Source organism: Cervus elaphus, chromosome X (genome assembly GCF_910594005.1).
Source record: "Cervus elaphus chromosome X, mCerEla1.1, whole genome shotgun sequence".
In the NCBI taxonomy this organism is placed as follows: Eukaryota; Metazoa; Chordata; class Mammalia; order Artiodactyla; family Cervidae; genus Cervus; species Cervus elaphus.
In genome coordinates, this window is record NC_057848.1 from 127994117 (window position 1) to 128014471 (window position 20355).

General features: G+C 40.2%; 1 protein-coding gene across 3 annotated transcripts in view; it reads left to right on the forward strand.

Moving 5' to 3' along the window:
• MTMR8 (myotubularin related protein 8) overlaps positions 1-20355 on the forward strand; it is a 256913-nt gene that overhangs the window by 24797 nt on the left and 211761 nt on the right. Inside the window, exon 2 of one of the 3 annotated variants that reach the window (XM_043895249.1) lies at positions 11614-11681. The exons of the other annotated variants lie outside the window; for them this stretch is intronic. The gene's annotated coding sequence lies outside the window, so the exon portion shown is untranslated. The remainder of the gene's footprint in view (positions 1-11613; positions 11682-20355) is intronic. 3 annotated transcript variants of the gene reach the window in all.

Genomic DNA, 20355 nt, shown 5'->3' on the forward strand with positions numbered 1-20355 from the left:
GCCTCTGAGATCTTGATACATTATTAGTATTCTCTTCCATGTCTTCATTATTCTTTTTTTATCCTTTTTTTCTGGCCTGGAATCATGCTCATGTCTCCATTATATAAGACCCTTTTTTAGCAAAGGTAAACTACTTCTTTCTTTCCTAACAAAGTTCTCAAAAGAGTAGTTTATGCTCACTCTCTGGAGATAGCTTTATCTGTCAGGAAATTTTCAGTTAAGTTTTCACTCTGACTCCTTCACTGAAAGTTCATTTGCTAAAGTCAACAATGACTTAACTCATTGCTGTGTCATATGGACATATTTAATTCTTAGGCTCTTGAGCCTACTCTCCATTCCTTTGGCTTCCAAGAGACCTCTCTCTCTCTCTCTCTTTTTTTTTTTTTTCCTTGTACTTCAGACCACTGCTTCTGTTTCTTTTGCTGAACACTCTTTGTCTGCCCTATACATATTGTAGTCCCCTTGGAGTTCCATCTTTGGCCATCTTTCATGTCATTCTATATATATTTCCTTGGTGATCCCATCTTCTCCCATGATTTTAAATCAACATGAAGTAACAATTCCAAATGATTTTCTCCAGACCAAATAACTTCTGATTTCCAGATCTGGATATATATTCCATAATTGGCCATCTTCAACTGGATATCTTACAAGTATATTACACTCTGAATGTCTCAAAATATACTTAATATTATTTTCTGTCTCTGATGGTTGCAATTTTAGTGATAACACCATCACCCACCATCCACCCAGTCACCAAGCCTGAAAGGCATCTTAGAGTCCTCCTTATCCTTTATGACCCATGTTTCATCAGTCATCAACCCCCTTTTTTCCTTCTAAATACGCTTCTGATATATCCTCTCCTGTATATAACTATTGCTGCTCTTGTGTTCAGATAGTCATCTTTTCTCACATGAATTGCTAGCTGTAAGAGCCTTGCATCTGATCTGATTTCTACATTGCTGCCAGGATGAGCTTTCAAAAACACAAATATGACCACATTGATCTTTAGTGCAAACGCCTTATGTACCTCAAGTTTCCTTAAGGAGTTAACAGATTTCTTCACCTGGCATACAGGAATCTTTTAGATCTAGTCCCTGCCTGCTCTCTAGCCTACTTCCTGACTCCTCCACTCCCACTGTAGATTGGCTCCTTGTTTCAGAGTATTCCCAATTGTACTTGGAATGTTGTTCCTTTCTCTACTCCCTGCTGAATCCCTTCTTGTCTTTCAAAACTTAAGCATACTGATTGAGGCTTATGTATTGACTCTTCTATAAAAAAGTCTCCCTTTGTTGCCTTCCATCTCCTAGACAAAGATCACTCCCTTTACTGTAGCAATTGTATATATTTTATACATAAGGATATAGCTACGCACACCAAACTAGCTTTTTCTTCCCCGTTTTACATGTGTAATTTTTCTATTAAGATTGAACACTTTGAGGGTAAAGAGCATGCTTAGGCATCTTGAATTCCATAACGCTTGGTACAGTGCCTGGCATATATTAGATGCTCAATAAATATTTGTCAAATGGATAGATAAATGCAGGGTTTCTGCCTTATTTCCCCAGAAAAGCCTAACTCCATAATTTGAAAGTAGTAGGTGCTTAAGAAATGTTGAGTGAAGGAACCTTTGAATATTTGGTTCTAGTTGTCTCCCAGGGGTATCTGTCTGAAACTGGGAACTCTGATTGCTCCAGGCTCTAGTCATGCCTCTGTTTTGGCATTTATCATAGGCTATCTTGCGTTAGAGTAAGTTGGGTCCATGTTTGGGTATTCTTTTTTTTCCCCATTTGTTTATATTAGTTGGAGGCTAATTACTTTACAATACTGTAGTGTTTTTTGCCATACATTGATATGAATCAGCCATGGATTTACATGTGTTCCCCATGCTGAACCCCGCTCCCACCTCCCTCCCCATCCCATCCCTCTGGGTCATCCTAATGCACCAGCCCTGAGCACTTGTCTCATGCATCAAACCTGGACTGGCGATCTGTTTCACACTGGATAATAGACATGTTTTGATGCTGTTCATCCCACTCTCGCCTTTTCCCACAGAGTCCAAAAGTCTATTCTATACATCTGTGTCTCTTTTTCTGTCTTCCATTTAGGGTTATCATTACCATCTTTTTAAATTCCATATATATGCATTAGTATACTGTATTGGTGTTTATCTTTCTTGCTTACTTCAGTCTGTATAATGGGCTCCAGTTTCATCCACCTCATTAGAACTGATTCAAATGTATTCTTTTTAATGGCTGAGTAATATTCCGTCAGGTATATGTACCACAGCTTTCCTATCCATTCATCTGCTGATGGGCATCTAGGTTGCTTCCATGTCCTGGCTATTATAAACAGTGCTGCAGTAAACATTGGGGTACACATGTCTCTTTCAATTCTGGTTTCCTCGGTGTGTATGCCCAGAAGTGGGATTGCTGGGTCATATGGCTGTTTGATTTCCAGTTTTTTTTTTTTTTTTTTTTTAAGGAATCTCCACACTGTTCTCCATAGTGGCTGTACTAGTTTGTATTCCCACCAGCAGTGTAAGAAGGTTCCCTTTTCTCCACACCCTCTCAGCATTTATTGCTTGTAGACTTTTGGATAGCAGCCATTCTGACTGGCATGAAATAGTAACTCATTGTGGTTTTGATTTGCATTTCTCTAATAATGAATGATGTTGAGCATCTTTTCATGTGTTTGTTAGCCATCTGCATGTCTTCTTTGGAGAAATGTCTGTTTAGTTCTTGGACCCATTTTTTGATTGGGTCATTTATTTTTCTGGAATTGAGCTTCAAGAGTTGCTTGTATATTTTTGAGATTAATTCTTTGTTTGTTGCTTCATTTGCTATTATTTTCTCCCATTCTGAAGGCTGTCTTTTCACCTTGCTTATAGTTTCCTTTGTTGTGCTAAAGCTTTTAGGTTTAATTAGGTCCCATTTGTTTATTTTTGCTTTTATTTCCATTATTCTGGAAGATGCGTCATAGAGGATCTTGCTGTGACTTATGTCAGAGAGTGTTTTTCCTATGTTTTCCTGTAGGAGTTTAATAGTTTCCGGTCTTACATTTAGGTCTTTAATCCATTTTGAGTTTATTTTTGTGTATGGTGTTAGAAAGTGTTCTACTTTCATTCTTTTACAAGTGGTTGACCAGTTTTCCCAGCACCACTTGTTAAGAGGTTGTCTTTTCTCCATTGTATATTCTTACCTCCTTTCTCGAAGATAAGGTGTCCATAGGTATGTGGATTTATCTCTGGGCTTTCTATTCTGTTCCATTGATCTATGTTTCTGTCTTTGTGCCAGTACCATACTGTCTTGATGACATGTGGCTTTGTAGTAGAGCCTGAAGTCAGGCAGGTTGATTCCTCCAGTTCCATTCTTCTTTCTCAAGATTGCTTTGGCTATTTGAGGTTTTTTTGTATTTCCATACAAATTGTGAAATTATTTTTTCTAGTTCTATGAAAAATACCGTTGGTAGCTTGATAGGGATTGCATTGAATCTATAGATTGCTTTGGGTAGTATAGTCATTTTGACAATATTGATTCTTCCAATCCATGAACACGGTATATTTCTCCATCTATTTGTGTCCTCTTTGATTTCTTTCATCAGTGTTTTATAGTTTTCTATATATAGGGCTTTTGTTTCTTTAGGTAGATATATTCCTAAGTATTTTATTCTTTTCGTTGCAATGGTGAATGGTATTTTTTCCTTAATTTCTATTTCTGTTTTCTCATTGTTAGTGTATAGGAATGCAAGGGATTTCTGTGTCTTTATTTTATATCCTGCAACTTTACTATATTCGTTGATTAGCTCTAGTAATTTTCTGGTGACTTCTTTAGGGTTTTCTATGTAGAGGATCATGTCATCTGCAAACAGTGAGAGTTTTGCTTCTTTTCCTATCTGCATTCCTTTTATTTCTTTTTCTGCTCTGATTTCTGTGGCCAACACTTCCAAAACTATGTTGAATAGTAGTGGTGAGAGTGGGCACCCTTGCCTTGTTCCTGACTTTAGGGGAAATGCTTTCAATTTTACACCATTGAGGATAATGTTTGCTGTGGGTTTGTCATATATAGCTTTTATTGAGGTATGTTCCTTCTATTCCTGCTTTCTGGAGAGTTTTTATCATAAATGCATGCTGAATTTTGTCAAATGCTTTTTCTGCATCTATTGAGATAATCATATGGTTTTTATCTTTCAATTTGTTAATGTGGTGTATTACATTGTTTGATTTGCGGATATTAAAGAATCCTTGCATTCCTGTAAAGCCCATTTGGTCCTGATGTATGATCTTTTTAATATGTTGTTGGATTCTGTTTGCTAGAATTTTGTTAAGGGTGTTTGCATCTATGTTCATCTGTGATATTGGTCTGTAGTTTTTTTTTTTTTTTTTTTTTTTTTTTTTTTTTTGTGGCATCTTTGTCTGGTTTTGGTTTTAGGGTGATGGTGGCCTCATAGAATGAGTTTGGAAGTTTACCTTTGTATGCAATTTTCTGGAAGAGTTTGAGTAAGATAGGTGTTAGCTCTTCTCTAAATTTTTGGTAGAATTCAGCTGTGAAGCCATCTGGTCCTGGGCTTTTGTTTGCTGGAAGATTTCTGATTACAGTTTTGATTTCCGTGCTTGTGATGGGTCTGTTAAGATCTTCTATTTCTTCCTGGTTCAGTTTTGGAAAGTTATACTTTTCTAAGAATTTGTCCATTTCTTCCAAGTTGTCCATTTTATTGGCATGTAGCTGCTGGTAGTAGTCTCTTATGATCCTTTGTATTTCTGTATTGTCTGTTGTGATCTCTCCATTTTCATTTCTAATTTTGTTGACTTGATTCTTCGCCCTTTGTTTCTTCATGAGTCTGGCTAATGGTTTGTCAATTTTATTTATCCTTTCAAAAAACCAGCTTTTAGCTTTGTTAATTTTTGGTATAGTCTCTTTAGTTTCTATTGAATTTATTTCTGCCCTAATTTTTAAGATTTCTTTCCTTCTATTAACCCTGGGGTTCTCCATTTCTTCCTTCTCTAGTTGCTTTAGGTGTAGAGTTAGATTATTTATTTGACTTTTTTCTTGTTTCTTGAGGTAAGAATGCATTGCTATGAACCTTCCCCTTAGCACTGCTTTTACAGTGTCCCATAGGTTTTGGGTTGTTGTGTTTTCATTCGTTTCTATGCATATTTTGATTTCTTCTATGATTTGTTGGTTATGCAGAAGCGTGTTATTTAGCCTCCATATGTTGGCATTTTTAATGGTTTTTTTTTTTCCTGTAATTGAGATCTAGTCTTACTGCATTGTGATCAGAAAAGATGACTGGCATGCTTTCAATTTTTTTGAATTTATCACAGCTAGATTTATGGCCCAGGATGTGATCTATTCTGGAGAAGGTTCCATGTGCACTTGAGAAAAAGGTGAAATTGATTGTTTTGGGGTGAAATGTCCTATAGTCATCAGTTAGGTCTAGCTGGTCCATTGTGCCATGTAAACTTGGAGTTTTCTTGTTAATTTTCTGTTTAGTTGATCTATCCATAGGTGTGAGTAAAGTCTCCCACTATTGTTGTGTTATTGTTAATTTCCCCTTTCATACTTGTTAGCAATTGCCTTACATATTGCGGTGCTTCTATATTGGGTGCATATATATTTATGATGGTTATACCTTCTTCTTGGATTGATCCTTTGATCATTATGTAGTGTCCTTCTTTGTCTCTTTTCACAGCCTTTATTTTAAAGTCTATTTTATCTGATATGATATTGTGACTCCTGCTTTCTTTTGGACTCTGTTTGCGTGAAACATTTTTTTTCAGCCCTTCACTTTCTGTCTGTATGTGTCCCTTGTTTTGAGGTGGGTCTCTTGTAGACAACATATATATGGTCTTATTTTTGTATCCATTCAGCCAGTCTTTGTCTTTTGGTTGGGGCATTCAACCCATTTACATTTAAGGTAATCATTGATAAGTATGGTCCCGTTGCCATTTACACCCTTTCTTTGTTTCCTGTCTAGAGAAGATCCTTTAGCATTTGTTGAATAGCTGGTTTGGTGGTGCTGGATTCTCTCAGCTTTTGTTTGTCTGTAAAGCTTTTGAATTCTCCTTTATATCTGAATGAGATCCTTGCTGGGTACAGTAATCTGGGTTGTAGGTTATTCTTTTTCATTACTTTAAGTATGTCCTGCCATTCCCTTCTGGCCTGAAGAGTTTCTGTTGAAAGATCAGCTGTTATCCTTATGGGAATCCGCTTGTGTGTTATTTGTTGCTTTTCCCTTTCTGCTTTTAATATTTGTTCTTTGTGTTTGATCTTTGTTAATTTGATTAATATGTGTCTTGGGGTGTTTTGCCTTGGGTTTATCCTGTTTGGAACTCTCTGGGTTTCTTGGACTTGTGTGACTATTTCCTTCCCCATTTTAGGGAAATTTTCAACTATTATCTCCTCAAATATTTTCTCATGCCTTTTCTTTTTGTCTTCTTCTTCTGGGACTCCTATGATTCGAATGTTGTGGCATTTCACATTGTCCCAGAGGTCCCTGAATTTGTCCTCAGTTCTTTTGGTTCTTTTTTCTTTTTTCTCTCTGCTTCATTTATTTCCACCATTCTATTTTCTACCTCACTTATCCTATCTTCTGCTTCCGTTATTCTACTGTTGGTTCCCTCCAGTGTTTTTTATCTCATTTATTGCATTATTCATTATTAATTGACTGTTTTTTTATTTCTTCTAGGTCCTTGTTATGCATTTCTTGCATCTTCTCAATCTTTGTCTCCAGGCTATTTATCTGTAACTCCATTTTGATTTCAAGATTTTGAATCATTTTTATTATCATTATTCGGAATATTTTTCAGGTAGATTGCCTATCTCCTCCTCTTTTGTTTGGTTTGGTGGGCATTTATCATGTTCCTTTACCTGTTGAGTATTTCTCTGCTTTTCATCTTATTTAGGTTGCTGTGTTTGTGGTGTCCTTTCTGTATTCTGGTAGTTTGTGGTTCCTCTTTATTGTGGAGGTTCCTCCCAGTGGGTGGGGTTAGACAATTGGCTTGTCCAGGTTTCCTGGTTAGGGAAGCTTGCATTGGTGTTCTGGTGGGTGGAGCTGGGTTTCTTCTCTTTGGAGTACAATGGAATGTCCAGTGGTGAGTTTTGAGATGGGTCTGTGGGTTTGGTGTGACTTTGGGCAGCCTGTATATTGACACTCAGGGCTATGTTCCTGCATTGCTGGTATTTGTGTGGTATGTCTTGTCCTGGAACTTATTGGCTCTTGGGTGGTGGTTAGTTTCAGTGTAGGTATGGAGGCTTTTGGATGATCTCTTATTAATTAATGATCCCTGGAGTCATGAGTTCCCTGGTGTCTTCAGGTTTTGGGCTTAAGCCTCCTGCCTCTGGTTTTCAGTCTTATTCTTCCAGTAGCCTCAAGACTTTCCATTCATACAGCACTGATAATAAAACTTCTAGGTTAATTCTGAAAAGATTCTCCACAGTGAGGGCCATGCAGAGAGGTTCACAGAGTTACATGAAGAAGAGGATAGAAAGGAAGGAGATAGAGGTGAGCAGGAGGAGGAAAAGGGGGACTCAAGAGGAGAGAGACAGATCTAGGCAGTACTCTGTTTCCTAAGTGTTCTCCACAGCCCAGAACACCCACAGAGATTCACAGAATTGGACTGAGAAGAGAAGGGGGAGGGAGGGAGGAAATAGAGCTGACCTGGGGGAGAAAAAGGAGAATCAAAAGGGGGAGAGAGTAATCAATCCAGTAATCACACTTCTTAGTAAAAATGGGTACTGTAGATTGGATGCTTAAATGTACAAAATTGATTTCAAATACTAAAGAACAAAGATAAAAAATCTAGAGTAGAGGTTAGACTCTTAAAAATATCTTATTAGAAAATTAAAAAAATACAAAAATACAAGTAATATATATGAAGTTTGCTTTAAAAATAGGGTCCTTTTTTTTTCTCACAATGTTATCAGTTCAGTTCAGTCGTTCAGTCGTGTCTGACTCTTTGCGAATCCATGAATTGCAGCATGCCAGGCTTCCTTGTCCATCATAAACTCCCGGAGTTTATTCAAACTCAGGCCCATCGAGTTGGTGATGCCATCCAGCCATCTCATCCTCTGTCGTCCCCTTCTCCTCCTGCCCACAATCTCTCCCAGCATCACAGTCTTTTCCAACGAGTCAACTCTTCGTATGAGGTGGCCAAAGTATTGGAGTTTCAGCTTCAGCATCAGTCCTTCCAGTGTATACCCAGGACTGATCTCCTTTAGGATGGACTGGTTGGATCTCCTTGCAGTCCAAGGGACTCTCAAGAGTCTTCTTCTTCAAAAGCATCAATTTTTCAGCGCTCAGCTTTCTTCACAGTCCAACTCTCACATCCATACATGACCACTGGAAAAACCATAGCCTTGACCAGACAGACCTTTGTTGGCAAAGTAATGTCTCTGCTTTTTAATATGCTATCTAGGTTGGTCATAACTTTCCTTCCAAGGAGTAAGCATCTTTTAACTTCATGGCTGCAGTCACCATCTGCAGTGATTTTGGAGCCCAAAGAAATAAAGTCTGACACTTTTTCCACTGTCTCCCCATCTATTTCCCATGAGGTGATGGGACCAGATGCCATGATCTTAGTTTCTGAATGTTAAGCTTTAACCCAACTTTTTTAATCTCCTCTTTCATTTTCATCAAGAGGCTTTTTAGTTTCTCTTCACTCTCTGCCATAAGGGTGGTGTCATCTGCATATCTGAGGTTACTGATATTTCTCCCAGCAATCTTGATTCCAGCTTGAACTTCTTCCAGCCCAGCGTTTCTCATGATGTACTCTGCATATAAGTTAAACAAGCAGGGTGACAATATACAGCCTTGATGTAATCCTTTTCCTATTTGGAACCAGTCTGTTTTTCCATCTCCAGTTCTAACTGTTGCTTCCTGACCTGCATACAGGTTTCTCAAGAGGCAGGTCAGGTGGTCTGCCTTTCCCATCTCCTTCAGAATTTTTCACCCTTTATTGTGATCCACACAGTTGAATGCTTTGGCGTAGTGAATAAAGCAGACATAGATGTTTTTCTGGAACTCTCTTGCTTTTTCGATGATCCAGTGGATATTGGCAATTTGATCTCTGGTTCTTCTGCCTTTTCTAAAACCAGCTTGAGCATCTGGAAGTTCTTGGTTCCCGTATTGCTGAAGCCTGGCTTGGAGAATTTTGAGCATTACCTTACTAGCGCCTGAGATGAGTGCAATTGTGCGGTAGTTTGAGCATTCTTTGGGATTGCCTTTCTTAGGGGTGGAATGAAAACTGAACTTTTCCAGTCCTGTGGCCACTGCTGAGTTTTCCAAATTTGCTGGCAAATTGAGTGCAGCACTTTCACAGCATCATCTTTCGGTATTTGAAATATCTCAACTGGAATTCCATCACATCCACTAGCTTTGTTCGTAGTGATGCTTTCTAAGGCCCACTTGACTTCACATTCCAGGACGTCTGGCTCTAGGTGAGTGATCACATCATTGTGATTATCTGGGTCGTGAAGATCTTTTTTTTACAGTTCTTCTGTGTATTCTTGCCACCTCTTCTTAATGTCTTCTGCTTCTGTTATAGCTTTTAATGTTATGGTGGGTTATAAAATCAAAATTAAAGGAGTAAAGAGGACTTAAAAAAAGAAGAAAAAAGTTTTTTTAATTAAAATAATAATAATAGTAGTAAAAATATATCTAGGAATTTCTCTGGAGCTGTTGTGGGCAGTGTGGGTTAAGTTCAGTTTCAGACAGTTCCTTGTTCCAGCTTATGCTTCTCAATATCTATAGGCCCCTTCCAGTGTAGTCAGTGTTAACTACAGGGATTTTAATCTGTTGAACCTGTGACTTCTGAAGCAGTTCCCTTTGTTTATTTGGCTTCTGTTTGCAGGTCTCTTCAGTGTCTAATTTCTGCCCTGACACAAGGGGGCAGAGATGGTCTCTTCTTTAGGTTCACTTGTTCAGTCATGCTGTAGGGAGGGAGGAATAGTGCAAACAAATATCACTGGCATGTGTGGGGAGTACTTGCAGTGTTTCGACCACACTGGGTTTGCCCCTGCTCACAGCGTGTGTGCTTTCCCTGTCTACACTGCTCAGGCTTCAGGTTGCTCTACAGGGAGCGGGCCCTGAATTGCGTGCATTTCCCAAGTCTAAGCTGTTCAGGTTCAGGTTCTCGGGTACTCCACAAAAGCGCAGACTTGATTGGGCCTGTGTTTGTGCCTTTCCCTGGTCCGAGCAGCTCAGGCAAGCAGGTTCTTGATGAGCACACCCTCTTCAGGTTCAGCATGACTTATCCCCTCCCCGGTCCCAGCCTCAGTTCCTGGGTGCGCCTGGTGTGGTGTGCCTTGTGTCTCTTCTGGGGAGCTGATCACTGGCTGCGACCCTCCCGGCGGATGTCAACCATCCAGAATCTCAGGAAGTCTTTGGTTAGAACCTGGAAGCCTCTTTACAGTTTGGTAGGGGATGCCCTCTCTGGGGCCGAGTTTTCCCCTTTCTGGCTCTGGCTGGTGCCCGCCTCCCCCTTGCCTCCGGTGGGTGATGGGCCAGTCCGCAGCCGGCTAGCTCTTCTCTGGTATTGCTCAGTCCTTTGTTCTGTGAATGGGCCGTGCTTTAGGTTAGGGCCTTTTGCAGGTTAATTCTCTCTCTCTCTCTCTTGCTATCCCACAGTTTAGGTTGCTATCTCACGTTAGCTCCCTCAGATTGCCCTCAGGACATTCAGGCCCCGTCCTTACCCTAAACAATGCCGCCTGCTCCTCTCCTTTCAGCCTCCACTTGAAGGTGGCGGATGCAAGCGTCTGGGGTACTTTTCTGATGGGAGTTGCCTTTAGGCGTGTAATCTGTGGGTTTTGTTTATTTATTTTTCTCCCGGTTAGGTTGCCCTCCGAGATTTGAAAACTTCCCCCAGCCCCACTGGTGAGAGGGTTTCCTGGTGTTTGGAAACTTCCTCTATTAAGACTCCCTTCCCAGGACAGATCTCCATCCCTAACTCTTTTGTCTCTCTTTTTATCTTTTATATTTTGTTCTATCTCCTTTTGAAGACAATGGGCTGCTTTTCTGGCTGCCTGATGTCCTCTGCCAGCGTTCAGACGTTGTTTTGTGGAGTTTGCTCAGCGTTCAAATTTTCTTTTGATGAATTTGTAGGGGAGAAAGTGGTCTCCCCATCCTATTCCTCCACCATCTTAGCTCTCACCCCTGTTTGTATATTCTTAAGAAATTATAAATTCCTGGGGGTTCAGGGCCATATACATTCTTCTTCTACTTTCCCATAACATGCTTAGCAGAGGATCTGATACATAGTAGGTATTCAGTAAAAGATTATTGAATTAAATCTAGCTTTAGTTGTTTGTATTTTCTCTGGTATGTGACTCTGCGATACAGTGGGTCTCAAGATACCTGGGATGCAGTGAGTCTCAAGGAAACTTAGCTTCTTTCCTTGGGCCCATGGCTGTACCATCTTCCCAACAGATCCCAGTAGATCAGCAGTCTTCAAAATTAGTTACATTGGCAAGAAGTTTCCCATGGCACTTGCCTTGTCTCTCCTAATCTATCCTTGCCAAAAAAGAATGGACTACACTTTGGCTTGGTTATCTCTGTTTCTTCCCTTAGCCTCCATGTTTTTACCACAGTTTCAGTACCCTTTATTTTCTGTTTTAGAGAGAAGGCCATACGGGTAGGAGGTCTTCAGTTTCCTTCCCTTCTCCAACCATATTCAGTGCTATTGTGTGAGTATTTGTGTCCCCCCAAAGTTTATAAGTTGGGGTCCTGATCTACCCAAGGTGATGGTGTTGGGAGTTGGGATCTTTGGGAGATGATTAGGTCATGAGAGTGGAGCCCTATTGATTGGGATTAGTGCCCTTATAAAAGAAGCCTTAGAGGGATTCCTCACCCCTTCTACCATGTGAAGATACAAGAAGAAGTTGGTGACCTGGACGAGGTCTCTCTCCTGACCATATTTTTAGCACTTTGATCTTGAACTTTTCAGCCTCCAAAACTGTGAGAAATCAATTTCTGCAGTTTATAAGCTACACTGTCTTTGGTATTTTGTTATAGCAGTCTGAATGGACTAAGACTGTTACTTTCTTCTCTCCAACCAAACTCAGTTAGTTCATCTGTGGCAGTATAGGGTAGTGGTTAAGAGTGTGGGTTCTTGATTTCTTGAAGTTCCTTGCCACTTATCTGTTCAGTCATAGAAAAGTTTAGATAATCTCTTTGAGCCCAGTTTCCACATATATGAAGTGGAGCTAACAATAACACCTATCTTATAGGGTTATTATGAGGATTAAATAAGATAACGTACGTAGAGTATAACACAGTACTTAGCATCTTTTCTCTCTTTGTTTCCTCTGTTGGGTTGGAACATATCCCCTAGATAGCTGTTGCTAGGGTCAGTGGATTGGTTGGCCAAGACTCTGGGAATTGTTGTGGCTGGCAGTGAAATATATCCTGTTCCTTTAGATTTATGTATATGCATTTTAATTTGTTATAAAAATATTAAGCCCTTGAACACTTGGCCATTTATTCCACAGAAATGGAAAATTATTTTCATTCAGAAACTTGTCCATGAATGTTCTTTATTTGTAATAGCCCCAAACTGGAAACTACCCACATGTCCTTCAGTGAATGAGTGGTTAGACATATTTTGGTGCATCCATACAATTGGAATACTGCTCATCAATACAAAGAAACACAGTATTAATATATGCAAAACTTGGATGGATATTAAGCAAATTATGTTGAGTGAGTAGAACCAATCTCAAATGTTATACCATGAATAATTCTCTATTTCCAGAACTATTTTTCTTTTCAAAATAACATTGGGGGGTGAGAACAGATTGGATTACTGTTTGCCAAGAGTTAAGGATAGGTAGATGGAGAAGGGTGGTTGTGACTATAATAGAATTGCATGAGGGCATCTTGTGTTTTAACTTGATTGTGGTGGTAGTTATATAAAGCTATACATGTGATAGAATTGCATACAGCTACACATACAGTGTATAATTATAGAACATGTACATGCTATATATGAATCAGTCAGTCAGTTCAGTCGCTCAGTCGTGTCTGAGTCTGTGACCCCATGAATCGCAGCACACCAGGCCTCCCTGTCCATCACCAACTCCCGGAATTTACTCAAACTAAAGTTCATCAAGTCAGTGATGCCATCCAGCCATCTCATCCTCTGTCATCCTCTTCTCCTCCTGCCCCCAATCTCTCCCAGCATTAGGGACTTATCCAATGAGTCAATGCTTCGCATGAGGTGGCCAAAGTATTGGAGTTTCAGCTTCAGCATCAGTCCTTCCAATGAACACCCAGGACTGATCTCCTTTAGGATGGACTGGTTGGATCTCCTTATAGTCCAAGGGACTCTCAAATGTCTTCTCCAACACCACAGTTCAAAAGCATCAATTCTTCAGTGCTCAGTTTTCTTCACAGTACAACTCTCACATCCATGCAGGACCACTGGAAAAACCATAGCCTTGACTGGATGGACCTTTGCTGGCAAAGTAATGTCTCTGCTTTTTAATATGTTGTCTAGGTTGGTCATAACTTTCCTTCTAAGGAGTAAGCATCTTTTAACTTCATGGCTGCAGTCACCATCTGCAGTGATTTTGGAGCCCAAAAATATAGTCTGACACTGTTTCCACTGTTTCCCTATCTATTTCCCATGAGGTGATGGGACCAGAGGCCATGATCTTAGTTTTATGAATGTTGAGCTTTAAGCCAACTTTTTCACTCTCCTCTTTCACTTTCATCAAGAGGCTTTTTAGTTTCTCTTCACTCTCTGCCATAAGGGTGGTGTCATCCGCATATTTGAGGTTATTGATATTTCTCCTAGCAATCTTGATTCCAGCTTGTGCTTCTTCCAGCCCGTGCTTCTTCCAGCCCAGCGTTTCTCATGATGTACTCTGCATATAAGTTAAATAAGCAGGGTGACAATATACAACCTTGACGTTCTCCTTTTCCTATTTGGAACCAGTTTGTTGTTCCATGTCCAGTTCTAACTGTTGTTTCCTGACCTGCATACAGATTTCTCAAGAGGCAGGTCAGGTGGTCTGGTATTCCCATCTCTTGCAGAATTCTCCACAGTTTATTGTGATCCACACAGGCAAAGGCTTTGGCATAGTCAATAATGCAGAAATAGATGTTTTTCTGGAACTCTCTTGCTTTTTGATGATCCAGCGGATGTTGGCAATTTGATCTCTGGTTCCTCTGCCTTTTCTAAAACCAGCTTGAACATCTGGAAGTTCTCGGTTCATGTATTGCTGAAGCCTGGCTTGGAGAATTTTGCGTGTTACTTTACTAGCGTGTGAGATGAGTGGAATTGTGCGGTAGTTTGAGCATTCTTTGGGATTGCCTTTCTTTGAGATGGGAACTGACCTTTTCCAGTCCTGTGACCTCTGCTGAGTTTTCCAAATTTGCTGGCATATTGAGTGCAGCACATTTATACCTGGTTCCATCTGGATATGGTCTCGATTGCAGCAATGCCAGTTTCCTAGAGTGATGTTGTACTGTAGTGATTACAAGATGTTAAATTGACAGAGACTGGGTGAAAGGTTCATGGAAACTTTGTAACAATGAGAATAATGGACCACAGGACTATGGGATCATACTTATATATGATCTTGATAACGTTTCCATATTGCTTTCTAAAAGTGATACAGCATTGCAATCAGCAATTCATAATTATACTAGTTTTACCACCATCTTGCCAGCATAAGGTTTTTTGCGAGTTTCATTAGTGCAAAATTGTGGCTCCATGTCACTTTAAATTATCACATCTGTCATTACTAGTGAGGGCTTCCCTGGTGGCTCAGTGATGAACCTGCCAGTGCAGGAGATGCAAGTTTGATCCCTGGGTCGGGAAGATCTGGAGATGGAAATGTCAAGACACTCCAGTATTCTTGCCTGGGAAATACCATGGACAGCATGGTGTTGCAAACGAGTCGATGTAACTTGGCGACTAAATAATGACAACATTATTAGTGAAATTGAACTGTTCAAGTTTTTATTTCCCCTTGTGTGAGTTGTCTGTTCATATTCTTTTTCTTCTGTTTCTGTGAAGGTTGTTATGCTTTTCTTATAAATGCCAAGGTGTTATTTATATTTTACAAGAAAGTATAATAATGAGAATATCTGTGATATCAATAATTATGATATTCTTCTTATTAAAACACAGAATTATAAGAAAAATGATCAAGTACCCAGTAGATAAATGGCAATACTGTTCATAAATGTCTCTAGGAAAAGAGATGATACCATTTCTCTGTCATCCCTTTTAGCCATATATATTTTTTCTGCATGGTAATTTTTCACAAGACAAAACATGGCAATGGCAAACCCCTTCAGTATTCTTGCCTTAGAACCTCATGAACAGTATGAAAAATCAAAGATATGACACCGGAAGATGAATTCCCCAGGTCAGTAGGTGCCCAGTATGCTACTGGAGAAGAGTGGAGAAATAACTCCAGAAAGAATGAAGAGATGAAGCCAAAGCAAAAACAAAGCCCAGTTGTGCATGTGACTGGTGATGGAAGTAAAGTCCAATGCTGTGAAGAACAATACTGGATAGGAACCTGGAGTGTTAGGTCCATGAATCAAGGTAAATTGGAAGTGGTGAAACAGGAATAGCAAGAGTGAAATTGACTTTTTAGGAATCAGTGAACTAAAATGGACTGGAATGGACGAATTTAATTCAGACGACCATTATATCTCCTACTGTGGGCAAGAATCCCATGGAAGAAATGGAGTAGCCCTCATAGTCAATAGAAGAGTCCAAAATGCAGTACTTGGTTGCAGTATCAAAAATGACACAATGACCTCTGTTTGCTTCCAAGGCAAACTATTCAGTATCACAGTAATCCAAGTCTATGCCACAACCAGTAATCCTGAAGAAGCAGAAGTTGAATGGTTCTGTGAAGACCTTCTAGAACTAACACCAAGAAAGATGTCCTTTTCATCATAGGGGACTGGAATGCAAAAGTAGGAAGTCAGGAGAAACTTGGAGTAACAGGCAAATTTGGTCTTGTAGTACAAAATGAAGCAGGGCAAATGCTAACAGAGTTTTGCCAAGAGAATGCACTAGTCAGAGCAAATAGTCTCTTCCCCACGAGAGAAGACTGTACATGTGGACATCACAAGATGGGCAATACAGAAATCAGATCTCTGTACAGTCAGCAAAAACAAGACCTGGAGCTGCCTGTGGCTCAGATCATGAACTCCTTATTGCCAAATTCAGACTTAAGGTGAAGAAAGTAGGGAAAACCACTAGACCATTCAGGTATGACCTAAATCAAATCCCTTACAATTATACAGTGGAAGGGACAAATTCAAGGTATTAGATCTGATAGAAAGAGTGCCTGAAGAACTATGGAAGAAGCTTCATGACATTGTACAGGAGGCAGTGATCAAGACCATCCCCAAGAAAAAGAAATGCAAAAAGGCAAAATGGTTGTCTGAGGAGGCCTTACAAATAGATGAGAAAAGAAGAGAAGCTAAAGGCAAAGGAGAAAAGGAAATATATACCCATTGAAATGCAGAGTTCCAAAGAATAGCATGGAGAGATAAGAAAACCTTCCTCAGTGATCAATGCGAAGAAATAGAGGAAAATGGGAGAGATAGATTTCCCAACAGAATGGGAAAGACTAGAGATATCTTCAAGGAAATTAGAGATAGCAAGGAACATTTCATGCAAACATGGGCACAAAAAAGGAATGAATTGGTATGGATCTAACAGAAGCAGAAGATATTAAGAAAAGGTGGCAAGAATACACAGAAGTAAACAGAAAAGATCTTCATGACCCAGATAATCACAATGGTGTAATCACTCACCTAGAGCCAGACATCCTGGAATGTGAAATCAAGTGGGCCTTAGGAAGCATCACTACAAACAACGCTAGTGGAGGTGATGAAATTCCAGTTGAGCTATTTCAACTCCTAAAAGATGATGCTGTGAAAGTGCTGCACTCAATATGCCAGCAAACTTGGAAAACTCAGCAGTGGACACAGGACTAGAAAACATCAGTTTTCATCCCAATTCCAAAGAAACACAATGCCAAAGAATGTTCAACTTACCACACAAATGCACTCATCTCACACACTAGCAAAGTAATCTCAAAATTCTCCAAGCCAGACTTCAACAGTACATGAACCCTGAACTTCCAGATGTTCAAGCTGGTTTTAGAAAAGGCAGCGGAACCAGAGATCAAATTGCCAACATCAGAAAAGCAAGAGAGTTCCAGAAAAACATCTACTTCTGCTTCATTGACTAGGCCAAAGCCTTTGACTGTGTGGGTCACAGCAAACTGTGGAAAATTATTAAAGAGATGGGAATACCAGACCACCTTACCTGCCTCCTGAAAAATCTGTATGTAGGTCAAGAAGCGACAGTTAGAACCAAACATGGAACAACAGACTGGTTCCAAATTAGCAAGGAGTACCTCAAGGATGTATATTGTCCCCCTGCTTAATTAACTTATATGCAGAGTACATAATGTAAAATCCTGGGCTGGATGAAGCACAAGCTGGAATCAAGATTGCTGGGAGAAACATCAATAACCTCAGATAAGCAGGTGACCCCACCCCTATGGCAGAAAGCGAAGAACTAAAGAATCTCTTGATGAAAGTGAAAGAGCAGAGTGAAAAAGTTGGCTTCAAAGTCAACATGCAAAATACTAAGATGATGGCATCTGGTCATATCACTTCATGGCAAAGAAATGGGGAAACAATGGAAATGGTGTCAAACTTTATTGTTTTTGGCTCCAAAATCACTGCAGATGGTGAATGCAGCCATGAAATTAAAAGACACTTGCTCCTTGGAAGAAAAGCTATGACCAACCTTGACAGCATATTAAAAGCAGAGACATTACTTTGCCGACAAAGGTCCATCTAGTCAAAGCTGTGGTTTTTTTTGAGTAGTCATGTATGAATGTGAGAGTTGGACTGTAAAGAAAGCTGAGCATCAAAGAATTGATGCTTTTGAACTGTGGTGTTGGAGACGACTCTTGAGAGTCCCTTGGACTGCAAGGAGATCCAACCAGTCCCTCCTAAAGGAAATCTGAATATCCATTGCAAGGACTGATGCTGAAGCTGAAACTCCAATACTTTGGCCACCTGATGTGAAGAACTGACTCATTTGAAAAGACTCTGATGCTGGAAAAAATTGAAGGAAAGAGGAGAAGGGGACCACAGAGGATGAGATGATTGGATGGCATCACTGATTTGATGGACATGAGTTTGAGCAAGATCTCAGAGCTGGTGATGGACAGGGAAGCCTAGCAGCTGCAGTCCATGGGATCACATAGGGTCAGACATGACTGAGTAACTGAACTGAAATGAATTTTTCACATTGGTCCAATTTTGGCTAATGCCACCTGGATGTGACCATGAGAATATGTGAAATTCAATTAAAATCAGATTGGAAATCAAGATGGCGAAGGAGTAGGTGGACATGGAGTACATCTTTCTTCATGAATGTATCAGGAATAAATCTACGTATGCAACAGTTCTCACAGAACAATGGCTGAGTACTAGCAGAAGTCCTTGGTCACCAGACAGGACTATGAGGATCTATGAATGACTGGGTAGGATGAAAGAAAGAAGGAATAAGGTGGATGAGAACAAACAGGAGCAGACCTGCCCCCAGGGGTGGAGGAGCTCAAGCAGGGTAGAGACTCTCACATCCAGGGAAATTGGCTGAGACAAATGGAAGCATTTGAGCCTGTCAGAGGAGGGTGAAACAGCTGATCTGTGATAGTCTGAATAGAGTGACAACCACACAGAAAACTCATGCCTGTGTACCTTGGACTGTATGTGGGTCCACTGGTGTGCACGGGTGCTGGGAACTGGAGCATAGAGATTGGAGAACAATCCCAGGGTAAGGACCGCTGTTGACGGTGGGGATTTGGCTTGAGGGAAAGTGAGAAGGAAATCTGCAACAGGAGATAATCTCCCTATGGAGACAAACTGGGCGGTCATGGAAGCAGAACACTATTGTTGAGTCACATGAAACAGATGGAGCCACCTCTTCAGCCTCTCTCTCCCTATACTGAAGCACTGATAGCTGCACAGTAGAGAAGGACCTTCCAGGGCAGCCATTTGAGCACCTGCTTCCAGAGGCTAGAAAAGGCTCCTAATAGAACCATATGTCCTGCAGCTGTGGCCAATGGCTTCCTCACACAACTGGCACCACCAGGGTCATCACAATCCAAGCAGCTGTGACACCTCCATACCCTATCCTCCCTGGGGCAAACCCAAATCTTTCAGAGCAGCCTCAGGAGCAGCTCCTGTGGATGACCCCAGTGCAGAGATAGCGATAAAGCCACAACTGAGCTCCAGGGGCAAAGTGACTAATGAAGCATATAAAATCCATCCATGGAATGTAAAAGGACAATTAGTGTTCCTACAAAAGAAACCGCTCCAGCTCTGGCAGACATGGAGCTTGGAGAGAAGCACAGGCAGAAGTAGGATCAGATTAGGGTCTGAACTGTCCCCACAGGGCCCACTGCAGGTCCAGAGACCAGCCCTCCACAGCATTGTAAGGCCTTGTAGGGAGGTGGAGATGGGTTGCGGTTCACAGCAGAGGCACGGGCAGTGACAGCTGAAATCTTAGGAAAACATTTATTATTTTTTATGTTTCGGTTCACTCTCTTGATTGTTTTGCTTGTTTTTTTTTTCTTCCCCTTTTAATCTCTTCTTTCTCTTTTTGCAGTTGTTATTATTATTATCTCTATTAAGGCTTTTGGGATTTTGTAAATCATACTTTTTGTTTCTTTTATATATTTCTACTACTTTGGCTTTCTGCTATTCTGTGTCTTTTTTAAAACATATATAGATCTCTTGTTTCTATACCTCTGTTTTAACTTTGCTTTTCTAGTTTTTGTTTGTTTGTTTGTTTTGTTTTTACCATTTTTGGCTGTTTCCCATTTTCTTGGCTTTATTCCTCTGTTGGTGCTCTGCTTTTGTTTTGCATTCTGTTTTGTGTTTCAGTTAGTTTTGTTTTTAATTGGTTGATTTCATTTTTTATTTCTTTTGTTGATTGAATTGCTCTCTTGTGGTTTGTTTTCTTTCATCTCTTTTAGTTTCTTGTGCATGTGTATTTGTTTTTGTTTCTCTTTCAGTGATACTGCTTTTACCATTTGTGTTTTATGATTTTTATTGTTTGCTTTTTTAAAGTCCCTTTTATTATTATGACAAATGGCTTGTTTGGGGTCTTGGTTCTGCAACCAGAAATTGGCCCTGAACCTCTTGGATGGAGAGCTGAGTCCAGGAAGTTAGATCATCAGAAAAGTTCTGACCGCAGGGAGTATTAATTGATGAGAAATCCTATGAATGCCTCCATCTGAATCCAAGATCAGCACCACCCAAGTGCATGTAGCACCCAGCACTAGATACCTCACCCAA